Source organism: Xyrauchen texanus, chromosome 4, assembly GCF_025860055.1.
Source record: "Xyrauchen texanus isolate HMW12.3.18 chromosome 4, RBS_HiC_50CHRs, whole genome shotgun sequence".
NCBI lineage: Eukaryota > Metazoa > Chordata > Actinopteri > Cypriniformes > Catostomidae > Xyrauchen > Xyrauchen texanus.
The window spans coordinates 16668475-16685712 of record NC_068279.1 but is presented as its reverse complement, the minus strand read 5'-3'; the positions used below and the strand labels follow the sequence as shown (position 1 = coordinate 16685712).

Below are 17238 nucleotides of genomic sequence, written 5' to 3'. Positions count from 1 at the left end.
CAAGAAATGTTTGACCAGAGATGAAACATTTTCTTGTGATTTGTTACAATCACACGATCAGACAGAGGGTGCTCTTAAATGGTTTTCAATGAAAAGGTGGATATGGCCTCAATTAAATCAGAAAAGGATGTGTTTTGTACACTCTGTGGGGTTTTGAAGTAATTTTGGAGCAGCAGAAAGTGTTAACCTTGTGTATATTTTCATGTGAATATTTAGCTGTATGCTATGCTAAAATGCCATTTCTAGCCATTTTACATGCACCTGTTACCAGGCACGATTACTTAAAAAAAAATAAAAAAAAATTAAGATACATTTACTCTGCACAAGATATTTAGGCTTTTTTTTTAAAATATTTTTAATATAAGAGCATTTTGTCTTACTGTACTGGCCGATTTTCACTTGTTATTACCTTGTTTACAGTCAAAACAAGTGAAAAAAATATGCCAGTGCTGAAGAAGTAATTAAAAGTTATGTTAATGTTGTTCACTGTTGCACAAGTCATAAACTCAGCACCACACCATAGTAAGGGGTGCAGGCCCTTCAGCTCTCACATATATTCAAATAGAAGAACATATAAACATAATTAGTATTTTAAATGTATTTCATTTTTAAATACATAATTTATGAAGTATGTGTAATCAAAGTAATGTACTGTAATTCAAAGTAATTAACTTAATTAAAAGTCAGTAACTGTCAGAATTTCATATGTAAAGGTTTACACTACTTGACTAAAATGTATTAGATTACAGTAAATATTTTTGTAGTTAGATTACACCAGTGGCGAATTCTCAGGGTCTTCAAAGCCGACTCGGTTACTAACGTAACCTCGTTTCCCTGAGAGGAGGGAACGAGTATTGCGTAAGTAGCTTATGCTATGGGAAAACTCTGTTTCTCGAGAAATATTGAAGTCTTTATGTAAAACGCATTGCAGCTGCACAGCAGACAGTAATGAGCGAGGCAGCTCGGTCATTGGCTGTGCTGCGGCAACTGCTCGAACCAATGATGGGGCGACTCTGAACGCGCGACCAATGGCTCAGAGCCCGCCGAAATTAGCATAGCCAGGCTATATAATGGGCACCCCGTCATACGAGTTCCTTTAGGTTCAATCGACTGAAGCGAACTGACCAAGCACAAGCACGGCAGCTTACGCAATACTCGTTCCCTCCTCTCAGGGAACCGAGGTTACGTTAGTAACCAAGTCGTTCCCTATCGAGAGGTCTCTCCTATTGCGTAAGTAGCTTACGCTATGGGAACACCATGTAAAACGCTGTGCGTGCTGACTTCGCTCTATAAAGCCAGAGGCAGATGCCTGAACCTTAAAGCAAAGTGATTATTCCACAAGCCGGCCAACGGCGAGCTACATAATGGGATATTATAGAGCGCCCCTCCAAGGTGGTCCATGGTGGGGCGCTCATAGTACAAACACAAGCACATATCTTATGTACTGAGTTTTCTATGTACTGATATGCATAAAAAATCCTCTCAGTCAGAGACGGACCTTATAAGGGAGGATATAATGCTCAGCATATACATTCTCCAGTCCATTCTACAGTCAGGCTGATAGAATGTTGGAATGCATTTTTTCTATGTACTGATATGCATAAAAAAATCCTCTAAGTCGGTCAGAGACGGACCTTATAAGGGAGGAGATAATGCTCAGCATATACATACTCCAGTCCATTCTACAGTCAGGCTGATAGAATGTTGGAATGCAATGAGGGGACCTGTAGGTTATAAAACCTGATAAATGTCGAAGGCGAGGCCCAGCCCGCCGACGCACAAATATCTTCAATGGGTATCCCACTCGACCAAGCCCACGAGGAGGCCATGCTCCTCGTAGAGTGAGCTCTGACGCCTAAAGGGCATTGAAGGCCCTTGGCTTCATAAGTTAGCGCTATAGCATCCACTATCCAGCGCGATATTCTTTGCTTTGAGACTGTGAGACCTTTAGTGCGGCCGCCAAAGCATACGAATAATTGTTCCGTTTGTCTGAACAGGGCAGAACGTTCCAAATATACTCTGAGCGCCCTGACCGGGCAGAGTAAATTAGCGTCACTTTCATCTGCTGGGGACGATAACGCTGCCAGAGATATCACCTGTGCTCTGAAGGGTGTGGAGAGCACTTTAGGAATATACCCGTGCTTTGCCTAAGGACAACTCTGCAGTCGTTAGGTCCAAATTCCAGGCAAGCAGCGCTTGATGACAGCGCGTGCAGGTCGCCCACTCTCTTGACTGAGGCGAGCGCCAGCAAGAGCTGTTTAAGGTGCACGGTTTGGAGAGGTTCGAACGGGGCACTCTTGAGTGCGTCCAGAGACCGTGGCCAGGTCCCAGATCGGCACCGAGGGGGGGCGAGGAGGGTTCATCCTCCTAGCCTCTTAGGAAACGAATGATTAGGTCGTTTTTCCCTAATGAACGCCCTTTATCAGGATTGTGTGACGCGCTATGGCAGCCACATAGACTTTGAGCGTGGAGGGTGTGTGGCCCGCCTCCAGCAGCTCTTGCAAAAGGCGAGTACACATGGTATCTCACACGATTTGGGGTTCAAGCTCTTGGTATCACACCAGTCACTGAACACTTTCCACTTTTGGGCATATAAGCCTCGTAGAGGGTGCTCGCGCCTCAGTGATGGTTCTCAAAACTCCACTGGGGAGGTTCTCGGGAACCCATTGAGGGGCCATGCATGGAGGGCCCACAGATCGGGCGGGATGAAGAATCATCCCGCTGGCCTGCCTGAGGAGGTCTAGCCTCAACAGAATCGGCCATGGGGCAGATTGCATCATCTGCATCAGTTCTGGAAACCACGTTTGGTTGTTCCAGAGTGGGGCTACCAGGAGCACTGCACATCTCACTTCCCTGATCCGACTGATGACCTGAGGTAGCATCATGATCAGGGGAAAAGCATACAAGGGGCGGCTCGGCCAGACTTGGGCAAGCGCGTCCGTGCTCTTTGAGAAGAAAAAGGGGGCATTGCGCGTTTTCCCTGGAGGCGAGTGTTGAGTGCCGAGTGCAGGGGTGCGTGTGAGCTTACAGGCACGCACGCTATCTCCGTAATGCTCGCATCGTGAGCTGGAGAAATGTTTGAAACTGTATAGACAGTGTTTACAGGTGGGGGTGCATACATTGTAATAGGCACGCGCGCCACTTTCATAAAGCTTCCCGCTCTTAGCGGGGAGTTTCTTGGCTCGCGCGTCACATCTGTGATGCTTGCGACATGAGCCAGAGAATTGTTTGAAACTGTATGGGCAGCGCTTATGGGTGGGGGTGCATATACTGTAGTAGGCACACGTGCCACTTACATAAAGCCTCCCGCTCATGCGGCGGGTGTTTTTGGTCATGCATACAGTGTTTGTAACTGTGGGAGTGCGCACTTTAGTGTGGACACGTGACCCCTTAGTGACACAGGCAGAAAATGTGCTAACACTGAGCTTACAGCTCTCAGAGGCGCGGGCGTGCGCTGAGCAGCTTTGTTGAGTGCAGGGGTGCGTGTGAGATTACAGGCACGCGCGCTATCTCCGTAATGCTCTCAGCAAGAGCCGGAGAAATGTTTGAAACGACAGTGTTTACGGGTGGGGGTGCATACATTGTAATAGGCACGCGCGCCACTTCCATAAAGCTTCCCGCTCTTAGTGGGGAGTTTCTTGGCTCGCGCGTCGCATCTGTGATGCTCGCGGCGTGAGCCAGAGATCTGTTTGGAACTGTATGGGCAGCGCTTATGGGTGGGGGTGCATCTACTGTGGTAGGCACGCGCGCCACTTTCATAAAGCCTCCCGCTAGCGGCGGGGTTTTTGGCCATGCATACAGTGTTTGTGTGTAGGGGTGCGTGCAGGACAGCAGGCACGCGCGCTACATTTATAGTATTTCCCGCTTTTACTGGGGAAGTGTTTATAACTGTGGGAACAGTGCTTGTGTGTAGTGGTGCATACATGACAATAGGCACACGATCTACATTTATGTGGCGTCCAGCTCGAGCTGGTAAAGTATTCGGCACTGTTTGGACAGTATTGATATGTGGGAGTGCGCACTTTAGTGTGGACACGTGACCCCTTAGTGACACAGGCAGAAAATGACTCTTTTTGTGATTTCTGTGTGTTGCCGTGAAAACGGCGTTTGATTGCAGGTGAGCGAGTTCTGTGACTGGCCCATTGACTGCTGTACAGACATTTCCAGCCACCTGTAAGGGGACTGGGTAATGTTTTACACGTTTTGCTCGCTGCAGTGAAGCGTTCAGCGAACTCTCTTACCGTGCTGGTGCCCGTGCTCGTGTCCGCTAATGTCGACGGCGCGGGGTCGAAGGCCGAGCCCGGCCAGTCGTCGGATGCAGCACCAATTGGAAAGGCTGTCATCCTTTTCACTGTCGTCCCCTGGTGCGCCGAACGAGATGAGACCCACCGCTCTGTTGTGTGAATTGGACTGGCAGCGGGGAGTTCTCGGGTGGTGGTGAAGCACGCGGGGACTGAAGGTCTTCGCTGAAGGAGATTAAATCTAAAGGAACTCGTATGACGGGGTGCCCATTATATAGCCTGGCTATGCTAATTTCGGTGGGCTCTGAGCGCGCGAACGCGTTCAGAGTCGCCCTGTCATTGGTTCGAGCAGTTGCCGCAGCACAGCCAATGACCGAGCTGCCTCGTTCATTACTGTCTGCTGTGCAGCTGCAATGCGTTTTACATAAAGAATTCAATATTTCTCGAGAAACGGAGTTTTCCCATAGCGTAAGCTACTTACGCAATAGGAGAGACCTCTCGATAGGGAACTTCTCATGCCAAATAAATAAATATTTTTCATCCTTTCAGTCTCAATCACCTTTTTGCCTACATATTTTAATCGCTTTCTACTCTTAATCAGTCAGAATGTTTTCCTTGATGCTTACAAGTATAACAACTGTTTCACAAATCACATGCCCGAAGCAGCGCGTGATTTTGAGCTCAGGCCTTAAGAATTCCACTGATTCCCTCAAGAGTGCAAATGAATGCGCATCTAATGCACAGATTGTCAGATTCATCAGCCAATCAGATTTATTTCTTTTTTCTTGATGGGCGTGATCTTTAGGATATGTCCCGGTTGAGGCCTTCTAGTTGGCCTTGAGTGACGCAACAATGCTTTAAGTGACGTAATTTGAAAGCGATGAGCGTGAGATTTGCTGACCAGTCATTACTGCTGCTATCGCCATTGAGAAAGGGATTCCTTATGGATGTACAAACCTGAGATGTTCTGCATGACCATGTGATTGCTTAATATATTAATCAGGAAAGGAGGACTGTATTTTTATTCAAGTAAATTGGAAAGTGCTTTTTGCATTGCTATAGCAACACAATTTCTAAGTGTATATTAGGCTGCTTGATTACTTTATTAATCAAGTAACATTGATAAATGAGTTTGCTTTGTTTAATAATTGCCTGAAGAAACAGGTGTATAAAACATTATAATCTCTTTTGATAATTGTACAACTGAAGCACAAATGCTAGTGCTGCAGCATTGTTTGTCAGTTGTGTTGCTAGGAGACATCTCTAATGAGAGTCAAACCCCTGCTAAGCTAACGGGAGCATTGCAGTTTTGTTTCCTTAAATGTCATCTTCCAAATATCGTGGAATGAAATGCATTTATGGTCGGAGATATCAAGTAGGAATATCCCACATTCAACTTCAATGGAACGCAGCATAACTGTGTACCCTGATGAAAAGAAATTTATTGCAAGCAACATTTAAATTGCGAAAATGTATTAGATATATTTTTCCAGGTATCAAAGACCTCCTTGCTATATTAATCTGAAAAATTAAGATGGTCTGTTTGGGAGACGTTAGGCTTGATCATTAAATGTCTTTCAAGTTCTGGATTTTGTGTGTGGATGTGTTTTTAAAATGTCAATTACTAGTTAGCAGCGACATAATGTCTGATGATCAAAGGTCTTATTCACTGTGAAACTGTGTTTCCCTAATGGCATGAATTACACTTAAAATAGACATTTGATTCACAGCCTGCCACTGGATTACACACAACACCGCATGGGATTTAATTTCTTATTTTACAGGAAAAAATAACCCTCATAAAATTCTATCTAGCCAATCTCTTATAATGCTTCTTTATATTTTATTGCCCTGTGTGTACACAAATTGCTTTATTTCTTACATGCAGGAAATAAAACGGTACTCAAATTTAGGGAACTCCCCATTGTCCTCAAAAGCATAACAACACGGGCCTTTCTATTGTCTATTGCAATGATAGAGTGCGTGACAGTGCCAATCAGCAGGGTTCCCTCGTTCTCATTCACCTGCTGTATTTGCCAAATTAAGCTTTATTCACGCTCAATTCCTTTTAGCACAATAGCAGCATAAACTAGCCAAGTGACTTCATAATTGGCCCTGGCTCCTCCAGTCTCTCCTCGGTGCCCCTGAATGTGCCTTTACAGGTTTGCATGCGATGCCCTGGCCCATATTTGCCCTTGCCATTGGCCTGACACGCACATTTAGAAGGGGTGAAGAGGGACACGCACTGAATTCTGGGTACAAACTCATCCTCTCAGACATTATACAACAAACCAACACATTACACACACAAAAGAGGCTATGACTGCAATTTCAAACCCCCAACATGTTCATCTGTAAGAAAGTACTTCAATTAAATATTTTAATATTTCTATTATAAATCCAAAGGGAATCCAGATTAGGATTAATGACGTACTTTAAATAAATAGGTCCTCATATTGAGTCTTAATGCTGAAGTGTGTAACTGTTTGGGTGTTAAAAATACCCTCGTACCATCTTAATATGCAAAGACAACTAAAAGACATTCATAAATACATTTTCTCGAAAACTATAAACACTGTTCTGTTTATTTTTCTTCAAGCAACCCATCCAGCTCAAAACAACAACATTGTCTCCAATTATGTGAGTTTGGGGTGGGACTATATGTTTGTGTGATCAACTGCAGTCAGGGGACATATTCAGAAGGCTATTTGAAAGCAAAGAAATGACGCACTTCCGTTTTAAATGTACAAACAGAGGTATTTGAACAGAGGTATTTGATGTCAATTATATATTTTAATCATATATTTGAATTTCAAGGCTTAAAAACAAGTTCACTTCCTGCTAGGTCCACCAGACTGAGATTTCCAAAACGCACACTCCCATTGGTCAGACTCCGGCTCTCAACCATGATGCCAATGATCAGGTGAGAGTGTGAACTCTACATTAATATCTAACAAAAATGAAAATCATTTTTGTTTTTATTATTAGTAAATAGATGAATACATGTACTAGGGAAATGTTATTCATGTGGGTCATAATTTGAAGTTATTTTATGGGGAAAACTGACATGTTTCGATTAAAAAAAGTATTTTAATTTTCAATTAGGTATTGGATGGATGACTTACAGAGACCATTTTAAATCTACATTTGTTCATGGAAGCCACACTTGACTCTTTTGTATAATGTTCATGCTCATTATAACCCTAAATTACTCATTATGCCTGTTCTCAGACACATTACACAGTTAAATTCAAGGACCATCTCCTTTGTTAGTACATTTGGCAACAGTCACTACAAAAGCAGTTCTGCCAGGTCATCATGTACCTAGCATGCATTCATCCTGACTGCAACTAAAGCAATTAATCCAAACCATTTAACTGGACTCCTCTGAAGTTTCATTAAGCACATACTTGCGGCTGCAATTTAATGGATTGCACAGCCCTTCTCGAATAATGAAAAGAGTTCACCGGCGCTTGTTGCCTCCTTTGTCTCTGCTCCCTGCGTAAACACAAGCCCTTTTCTGTCCCTCTTAATTTCGATTCGCTTGGAGAATGCTTCAGTGGGGCTTACAAAAAGATCCTGTAGACGGTTGTTGTACAGCTCCAACATGTAGGCTGAAACCTGAGGATGGACAAAGAAAGGTGAGAGGAGAGAAGAGAGGAATGAGTGGAGAGGTAAAGACTACCAAACATCAGTTAATTAAACATGTAAAGTATACCACACATTAAACTCAAAATTAGACTCATTCTTCTAGATGATTTCAAAGATCTTGGTGAAGGTTATCTGGATGATTCCTGGGTTCTTCTGATCTCTATGTCCAACCATAGTGAAGGTTATGGACATCCGCAAATATGCATACGTTAAAGCCATCAAATCGCACTCTGAATTAGCCTTGGAGAAATTTGCATCTATTTAGCATTCTTCATCTCTTCCAATCTGCTCAAATCAAAGAGCTTGAGCAAGTTCACCCAAAAATGAAAATTCTCTTTATTTACTCACCCTCATACCATCCCAGATGTGTATTACTTTCTTTTATCTGCTAAACATAAATTAAGATATTTAGAAGAATATCTCAGCTCTATAGGTCCATACAATGTAAGTTAATGGGTGCCAACATTTTGAAGCTCCAAAATTCACATAAGGGCAACATAGAAGTACTCCAGATGACTTTGGTGGTTAAATCCATATCTCTGTGACAAGGCAGACGAGGAATGAGGATCTAAACGCAGCTTTTAATGAAACAAAAGATAAACCTGAATAAAAGGAAACAAAACACAGGGAACCAGGCACAGAACATGACAACACATGTGAAGACTGACAAAGAAACCAAGGGAAACAAGGGGAAACAAGGGCTTAAATATACAAGGGCAAACAAGGGAACGAGGAACAGCTGGGGAAACAGGGGAAAACCAGTCGTAAAAAGAAACTTCAAAGGCCTACAAAACTAACAGGAACAGGGAACTAAACAAGAATTACAACATAAATGTCAAGGCAAAACTAGGGAATATGTGACAACTTTCACTTTCTTCTTCTGTTTTTGGTGATTCACATTCTTAGTGTGAATCTGACCCTACTGGGCAGAATTTATAATAAAAAATGAATTACATTTTTATCTGTTTCTCACATACACCTATCATATTGCTTTAGAAGTTATGGATCTAACCACTGGAGTCATATGGATTACTTTTATGCTGCCTATATGTGGATTTTGTAGCTTCAAAATGTTGGCACCCATTCACTTGTATTGTATGGATCAACAGAGCTGAAATATTCTTTTAAAAATCTTAATTGGTATTCTGCAGAAAAAAGAAAGTCATTCACATCTGGGATGCCAGGATGGTGAGTAAATCATGAGAGAAGTATTTCTTTAAAGGTATAGGTAACCTGATAATTGAATTTCTGTCCTCATTTACTCATCCTCTTGTTGTTCCATACCCGTATGAATTTTTTTTATTATGTGGAACACAAAAGGAGATTTTTAGGCAGTATAGTTAGTCTCTGTCATCATTCACTTTTATTACGACTTTTTTCACATACAATTAAAGTGAATGGTGACTGAGGTAGAGGTCTGCAACCCGAAAACTGAAAAATTAAACAGGACAATGTAGCTACTTTCACACACGCTCTCACTCACAGACAAGCATGAACGGATGAGTTGAGGGCCGTTCATACCAAAAGTATTTGTTTGTGTGTCTGCTTTGTTTTCCTTTATAAACACATGCTGGACAGACATATTTGACTGTTGCACCTCGTCTCGCTGTTTCTTCAGCATCTCGCACAAGACAGGCAAATTGTTTTTGACACAGTGTTAAGTAAAGAAGAACTTTTTTTTAAAAACAAATGTTGAGACACCTGTATTCCGATTCATTACACTGCATCTAGTTTGTTTTTAGTGTAGTTTTCACAAAGATTCAATGTTCTGAACAAGTTCAGCCTGCAAAGAGGTGTCTGTTAAATTTTTTCACATTATTCCAGATTCTTTTGCACCATGTAAAAATAAAAGGTTTTGGCACTTGATAAATGGTAAGCCAATGTTTTTTTTTCCCTTCTGTTCTAGTATCTTGTCTAGCGCCTCGTTATAAATGTGTATGTTTACTGTTACAATACTGTGACGAATGTTGCCTACAATGCTTACATAAAATACACCCTATTGCAACTGGACTTGCCAGGAGCAGAAATTATAAAGTGAGTGTGCGTTTTCGTGTTCGGGTCAGGTTCAGGCTTAAAATCCCATGTTCAGGCTGGGTAGGGTCATGCCACACGGTCTTGGGTACAGGTCGGTTTCAGGATTCATTTTAAGGCCCGTGCAGTCGTCTAGACTGAGGCTGTCATTCTGCCTAGCATCTGTTGTGTTCCACGAAAGATAGAAATATGGGTTTGAAACAACATGAGGGTGAATAAATTATGACAGATTTGTTATTGTTGTAATGAACTATGCCTTTAATTTTCTTAATATCCATGTCTGGCACCATTCATTTTTCTCTAAAATATTTGTAAAGAAATGTACTGTATGTGGGATGATGTATAACATGCCCATAGACTTTTTATGGACATCAAGATTTTAGTGTTAAATTGATTTGAATGTATAGGGAAAGTTTGTATAGGGAATCTTTACTCTCAAGAAAAAGGTACTGTTTAAGGAACAAGGGCTTCACCTTTAAATGTACACAACAGGTCCAGGGTACAATTATGTACCCAAAATGAGTTAAACATTTTAAAGGAACGTTCCAGCTTCAATACAAGTTAAGCTCAATCGCCAGCATTTATGGCAAAATGTTGATTACAACAAAAATGTATTTAGACTCTTCCCTCCTTTTATTAAAAAAAAGTGAAAGGTACAGCAAGGCACTTACAATGGAAGTGGGGGCCAATTTTTGGAGGGTTTAAAAGTTACATTAATTCAAGAATTCTTCTACTTTTAAAACTGTATTATTTAAGCTGTAAAATTGTCTTTTTTTAAAGTCATTTTAGGATTTTAGATTGTATAGACATTACATCATCATGGCAACCAAGATGTAAAATTGTTAACGTGTTGTGGCTAAACTTTTGAAACAGTGAGTATTTTTAAAAAGTCCCCATTCACATACATTGTAAGTGCCTCACTGGTATATTTGCTTTTTTTTTTTTTTTTAAAGAAAAGGCAGGACGAGTCTAAATTAATTTTTGTTGTAGTCAATATAATGCTAAAATCGATTGAGCTTAACTTGTATTGAACCTGGAATATTCCTTTTACTAGAAGTATGGAAAAGGTCCCCTGTAGGGTACCACCCCAGTGACAGTACTTGTATCTTAAACAGTAACTTTTTTTATCAGAGAGAATTCAGTCCTATTACTGGCAAACATTTCTCTGAAGTATTTTTTTGTTTTAAGTTTTTAATAAATATGAGGTCATAAAAGCTGCATGCGTAATAGTGTTAAATAATACTGTTTAACATAATTTTAGATTGAGTACATATCAACTATTGATGTATTACAGTAATATCACACATACCCACTGGACTCCAGGACGATCTCCTCCTGTGAACAGTCTGAGTCAAAGATCTTGTCAAAGTGAAACTCGCTAGGTCCTCAAGGAGTCTCCAGGATCACATCAGGAGTACACGTCAAGACAAGTGACTATAATGTGACCTCTTCTTGTCTGCTCTACTCAAGTCTGCAGTCTTATTCGACAGAACACACTGATTTTACCTGTACATATTCAAACATAAAGTCAGGGACGTCTTATTTACAGGTCAAAATGTCTAATGGATATACAACTATTTGCTAAGTGTCCCACCACAATGTCATGTATTGTGGACAGTCAGGGACGGCCCAAGCCTTTATGGGGCCCTAAGCAGAATTTGATTTGGGGGCCCCTCGGCAGAGCCGGCCCAAGGCATAAGCGAACTATTCGGCCATCAGGTTTTTCAGGGAATGTGAAGTTTTCCTTTATAGGCAGTGGCCCTCTGCTTACCAGATCAGTCCTTTCTGAGTCGGACAGGATAGATGACAACATCAGTGGATGCACGTGCTGGGAAGTGCTCCTCGCATGCAGAGGATGGACCTGATGAAAGATGAAAAAAATAATAATAGCTAGCCATGTTAGATGTCATATTAGAAGGTAATGCAACTGTCTGTCAAAAACAAAGGCATGGTTTTTCCATATAAATATATTGATCTGGGATTGTTGAAAAATCATCATCAGCTGTAGCACTGGAACTTGGGGCAGGTGGAGTTGGTTGTGCCCCACGTCCAAAATATTTCAACAGTGCTCCTAGGGAAGTTTCATAAGAGTACATATTTGACAGAATATTTGACAAAATATGTTATTTTCTCAACACAAATTATTATACACAGCAGCAAGCCATCTGTACTCCTAAAACAACAACTCTTAATCTATAACTAGCTAATTGAGGCATAATGATATTGGAATATAATAGCAAAGACCCCAAAATGGTAGACTAATGTAAATAATGTTAAGTTGTCAGTTATCAGTACAAAGTTTATGGAACAGAAGCTTATTTTTATTACAAAAATATACACCCATGAAAGTTATTTTTACACAGAAGACAAAAACTTTAATCTAAAACTAGCAAAGTAATATGTTGTACTAATAATATATTAAGATGTCAAGGCTATTTACGGATGATTAATCAAACTTTCCTAAAAAAGTTGATATGCTACATAGGCTATGTTAACTAACTAGCCAGCTAATGTTAGCTCATAACTTAGCCTAGCTACTTAACATACCTTTATCGTGCTGTTTTTTCTCTTCCTCTGTTTTCTTCTTTTTCCTTTTCTTTGCACCAGAGGATATGACATTTTTTGTGACATTGCTGTTTTGCTGTCTGAATGTGCTTGCATCCTGCAGCCCGTTAACATAATATTGCATTTAATATTGCGTTTTTGTATAATTACCATTGTCCATTGACAGTATAATCACACAAAAAAAAAAAATAAAAAAAAAAATATGTGCTCTTGGGGGCCCCCTGGTGGCCACCGGGGCCCTAAGCAGCCGCTTAGTTCGCTTATGCCGGCTCTGTGGACAGTCTATACACATATACATTAAAAAAAAACTGTTTCTCATGTTTAGCCTGGCAAAATAAATAAAAACCCTAAATGAACCTTAAATGCCCTGATTTTAAAAGCTGATTTTCCTTCTTTTGGCATTCATCTGTATTACTTTTGGATTTAAAAACAACTGTTAAAAAAAAAAAAAAAGAAGAATATCTGGGAAACCATTCAAGAGTCTTGGAGCTATTTGGTCCAAAGCCTCAGATTAAATTGTGGATACCCATAAACGGGCTATAACAGTTCATGTTGTGTCTGGCAACAGTACTACGTATAGTATACTAACTGATTTATGTCTTTGGTCAAGCTATATGAGGGTGATATATTATGCCTTTCATATCCTCCACATTGTTTTAGTACTTCTTTATCATGGTTCTTTGTAGTTGTCAATAATCTTCTTATTTTCTCCTTTGAGTTGCAAGGAGGAATATGAGGTCAGATGAATAGCAAACTGACTGACTTCAATTGAGACCATTACTGTGGCATTTAGAGAGTCTAATATTCAGGATTAATAATGAAGTTTATGATTATTGAGTTAGTTCAGTTTAGTTTATACATTAAAAAAATATTTTTTATGTGCTTTTGTCACCTCAGCTTGCAGCAACAACAGCTGCTGCCCTAAACTCTTCTCAGTTTCAGCATTTAAGTATCCATTTGGTCCAAATTTCACCTCAAACTTCTAAAAAGAGAGAAAAAAGTGAGTATCAAGCAGTGGTATTGTCCTTAATAAAAACGAATTGAAAAATGTTCATTAACTTTGGCAACCCTAAAATCTTAAAACTAAAATAAAATGTAAATAATTTTTTTTAAACTAAGCACCAAACTATAAAAGTGAACCTTTTGACAACTGAACTAAATTGAATGGACACGTAAAATAAAACATTTTTTTTTTATTCAAAATTCTAAACTATTATAACCCTGGAAAGTGAGTAAAATAAAATTAGTATGTTTGTGTCTGTTTGCCATATACTTTGACTCTTTCTTCAAGCTCTACTGCGCAAGTCTCATTTGTGTCAGACTCTAAGAATAATACAAAAACAAACCTACTATGTGTACATTTATGCTTTTATCCATAAGGAGACTATTAATCATTTATACAGTCACCAATTTACCAATGACGGTGGGTGTAGCTCCAGCTCTAACGCACACCAAAGCCACTTGTATGACCTCATGATGGAGTAAGCTGGGCTATGATCCTTCATCCACCTTTGGCTCTACCCTGAGTTAACACATGTCATTCAATTAGAACATGCTTGCTTACAGAGTTGTGGAGTATTTTAAGTTAGAAAACAATTATCACGATCCCACGTTTTCTGTTGTGTATTCTCTTGCTCCTCATCAGTCTTTTGGTTGGATTCTTCAACGGTTTGTTCTAGACTTTATTTAATCTCTATCAGAGTTTTTCGTTTGTCCTCTGCAATTTGTTCAAACTGCTGCTTTGCTTCAACCAACTCATCAAAAACATTATGAGCTTGGAATACTGAGAGAAATTACCCATAAGATGAAATTATTAATGGCTTAGAATAGTGTTTCCCAACTTTTTTGTCTTGTGTACCACAGCCCCAACTGTAGGGCTTACACCTCTTCATTGATAGTAAACCAGAAATGTGTTCCTTTAAACTAATTATACTGGATATTATTAAACATAATAATTAATATTTTTAATGTAACTTCAAAACAATAAATAGCCCCAAACTGAACATTGTGTCTGTCTGAGATTACATAAAGAGACAAAAGCAATTGAGACAGCCTAAATACATAGAAGAACTGTGGTGAATTCTCCAAGAAGCTTGGAACATCCTATCTGCCAAGAACCAAGAAAAACTGTGCCCAGATGTACCTAGGAGAATTTGTGCTGTTTTAAAGCAGGCTGTTACACCGAATATTGATTTAGCTTTTTTGTGTTTATTGGACTTTGTATGAAATTAAGTGATAAATGAAAACTATTAATTTAATTATATTTGAAGACATCCTCACTATGCAAAATTTTTCACAAGTGCCTAAACATTTGCACAGTACTGTATCTGTATCCACAGTAAAATGAGTCCTATTTCGACATTACCTGAAATGCTGCTCAGCAACGAAGAAGCCACTGCTCCAAAACCGCAATAAAAAAGGCAGACTACAGTTTACAAGTGCACATGGGGACAAAGATAGGCCTCTGTTCTATTGAAACAAAAAACAATCTTTTTGCCCATAATGACCATCGTTTTGTTTGGAGGAAAAAGGGTGAGGCTTGCAAGCTGAAGAACACCATCCCAACTGTGAAACATGGGAGTGGCAGAATAATTTTGTAAGGGTGCTTTGCTTCAAGAGGGACTAGTGCACTTCACAAAATAGATGGCATCATGAGGAAGGAAAATTATGTGGACATATTGAAGCAACATCTCAAGACATCAGCCATGAAGTTAAAGCTTGGTCGAAAATGGGTCTTCCAAATGGACAATGACCCCAAGCATACCTCCAAAGTTATGGCAAAATGGCAACAAAGGACAACAAAGTCAAGGGATTGGCTATCACAAAGCCCTGAACTCAATCTGATAGAACATGTGTGAGCAGAACAGATAAAGCATGTGCGAGCAAGGAGTCCTACATACCTGACTTAGTTACACCAGTTCTGTCTGGAGGAATGGGCCAAAATTCCAGCAACTTATTGTGAGAAGCTTGTGGAAGGCTACCCAAAAAGTTTGACCCAAGTTAAACCATTTAAAGGCAATACTACCAAATACTAACAAAGTGTATGTAAACTTTTGACCCACTGGGAATGTGATGAAAGAAATAATAGCTTAAATAAATAATTCTCTCTACTATTATTCTGATATTTCACATTCTTAAAATAACGTTTTGATTCTAACTGATAAATGACAGGGTATGTTTTCTATGATTTTTCAGGAATTGAGAAAAACTGAGTTTAAATGTATTTGACTAAGGTGTATGTAGGCTTCTGACTTCAACTGTATGCATAGGAATCACTGGCTGAGAAACCAGAATATTAATATAAACTCAGTATATGAAATATGCTAGCAATAAGGCCCAGGCCCAGACGGTGTTTCACCTGCCTGTCTGCGCTGATCAACTGGCCCCCATCTTTACACAGATCTTCAATAGATCAGTGGAGCAGTGTGAAGTTCCCAGCTGCTTAAAATCCTCCACCATCATTCTGGTCCTCAAAAAAACCCAAATCACCAGACTTAATGACTACAGACCTGTTGCTCTCTAGTCTGTGGTCATGAATTTGTTTGAGAGACTGGTTTTGGCCTACCTGAAGGACATCACTGAACTCCTGCTGAACCACTTTCAGTTTGCTTACCGAGCAAACAGGTCTGTGGATGATGCTGTCAAAATGGGATTGTATTATATCCTGCAACATGTCGACAGACCTGGGACTTATGCAAGGATCCTATTTGTGGACTTCAGTTCAGTCTCAATACCATCATGCCTGATCTTCTCTCAACCAATCTGACCCAGCTCTCCATGTCCACCCCAATCTGTCGATGGATCACCAGATTTCTCACATCCGGGACCCTCACTATCTCACTATTAGCACTGGTATTGCTCTTCTCCCTGTATACGAATGCTGCACTGCAAAAGACCCCACTTTCAAGCTCCTGAAGTTTACAGATGACACCATGGTCATCCGCGTCATCCATGACAGTGATGAGTCTGCATATAGATAGGAGGTTGATCAGCTGGCTGTCTGGTGCGGTCACAACAACCTTGAGCTGAACATGCGCAAAACAGTGGAGATGACAGTGGACTTCAGGAGACATCCTCCTGCACCCCCCCACCCCACCCCCTCCACCTTATATAACAGCACTGAAGTGGTGAGCGTATGCTGACTGTTCAAAAGGATCTGACACCCTCTCTTTTCCTTCAATGAGCCTTGAGATCTCCCACTCTCTTCAATAGGTTATCCTCAGAGCTTCCAGAGGAGCTTGCACGCTATCTAGTGGTACATCTGAAACACAGCAGTCCTGATTTTAAAGGGAAGTACATTACAGTTCAAAAAACGTCATCTCATAGAAATCATGCATGTTAGGTTCTCTTTCTGATTACTCTTTGATTTATTTTTGCATGTTTTGTTGAAAATGTAATTTTAAGTGTATTAAGCACCAATTTGCACCCATTTCATTAAAAGAATATTCCAGGTTTAATACAAGTTAAGATCAATCAACAGCATTTGTGGCATAATGTTGATTACAACAAAAATTTATTTTGACCTGTTTCTCCTTTTCTTAAAAAAAAAAAAAAAAAAAAAAAAAAGACCAAAAATCTGGGTTACAGTGAGGCACTTACAATGGAAGTAACTAGGGCTAATCTGTAAACGTTAAAATACTTAATGTTGCAAAAGTATAGCCACAAGACATACACGGTATGCATGTTAACAATTTTATTATGATAAAATCGCTTACTAACCTTTTCTGTGTAAATTTATATCCAAATTTTC

General features: G+C 40.1%; 1 pseudogene; it reads right to left on the bottom strand.

Annotated features, from left to right (window-relative positions):
• Window positions 1-7053: 7053 nt before the first annotated feature.
• On the bottom strand, window positions 7054-16441 carry LOC127637319 (uncharacterized; annotated as a pseudogene).
• Between the last annotated feature and the right edge of the window lie 797 nt (window positions 16442-17238).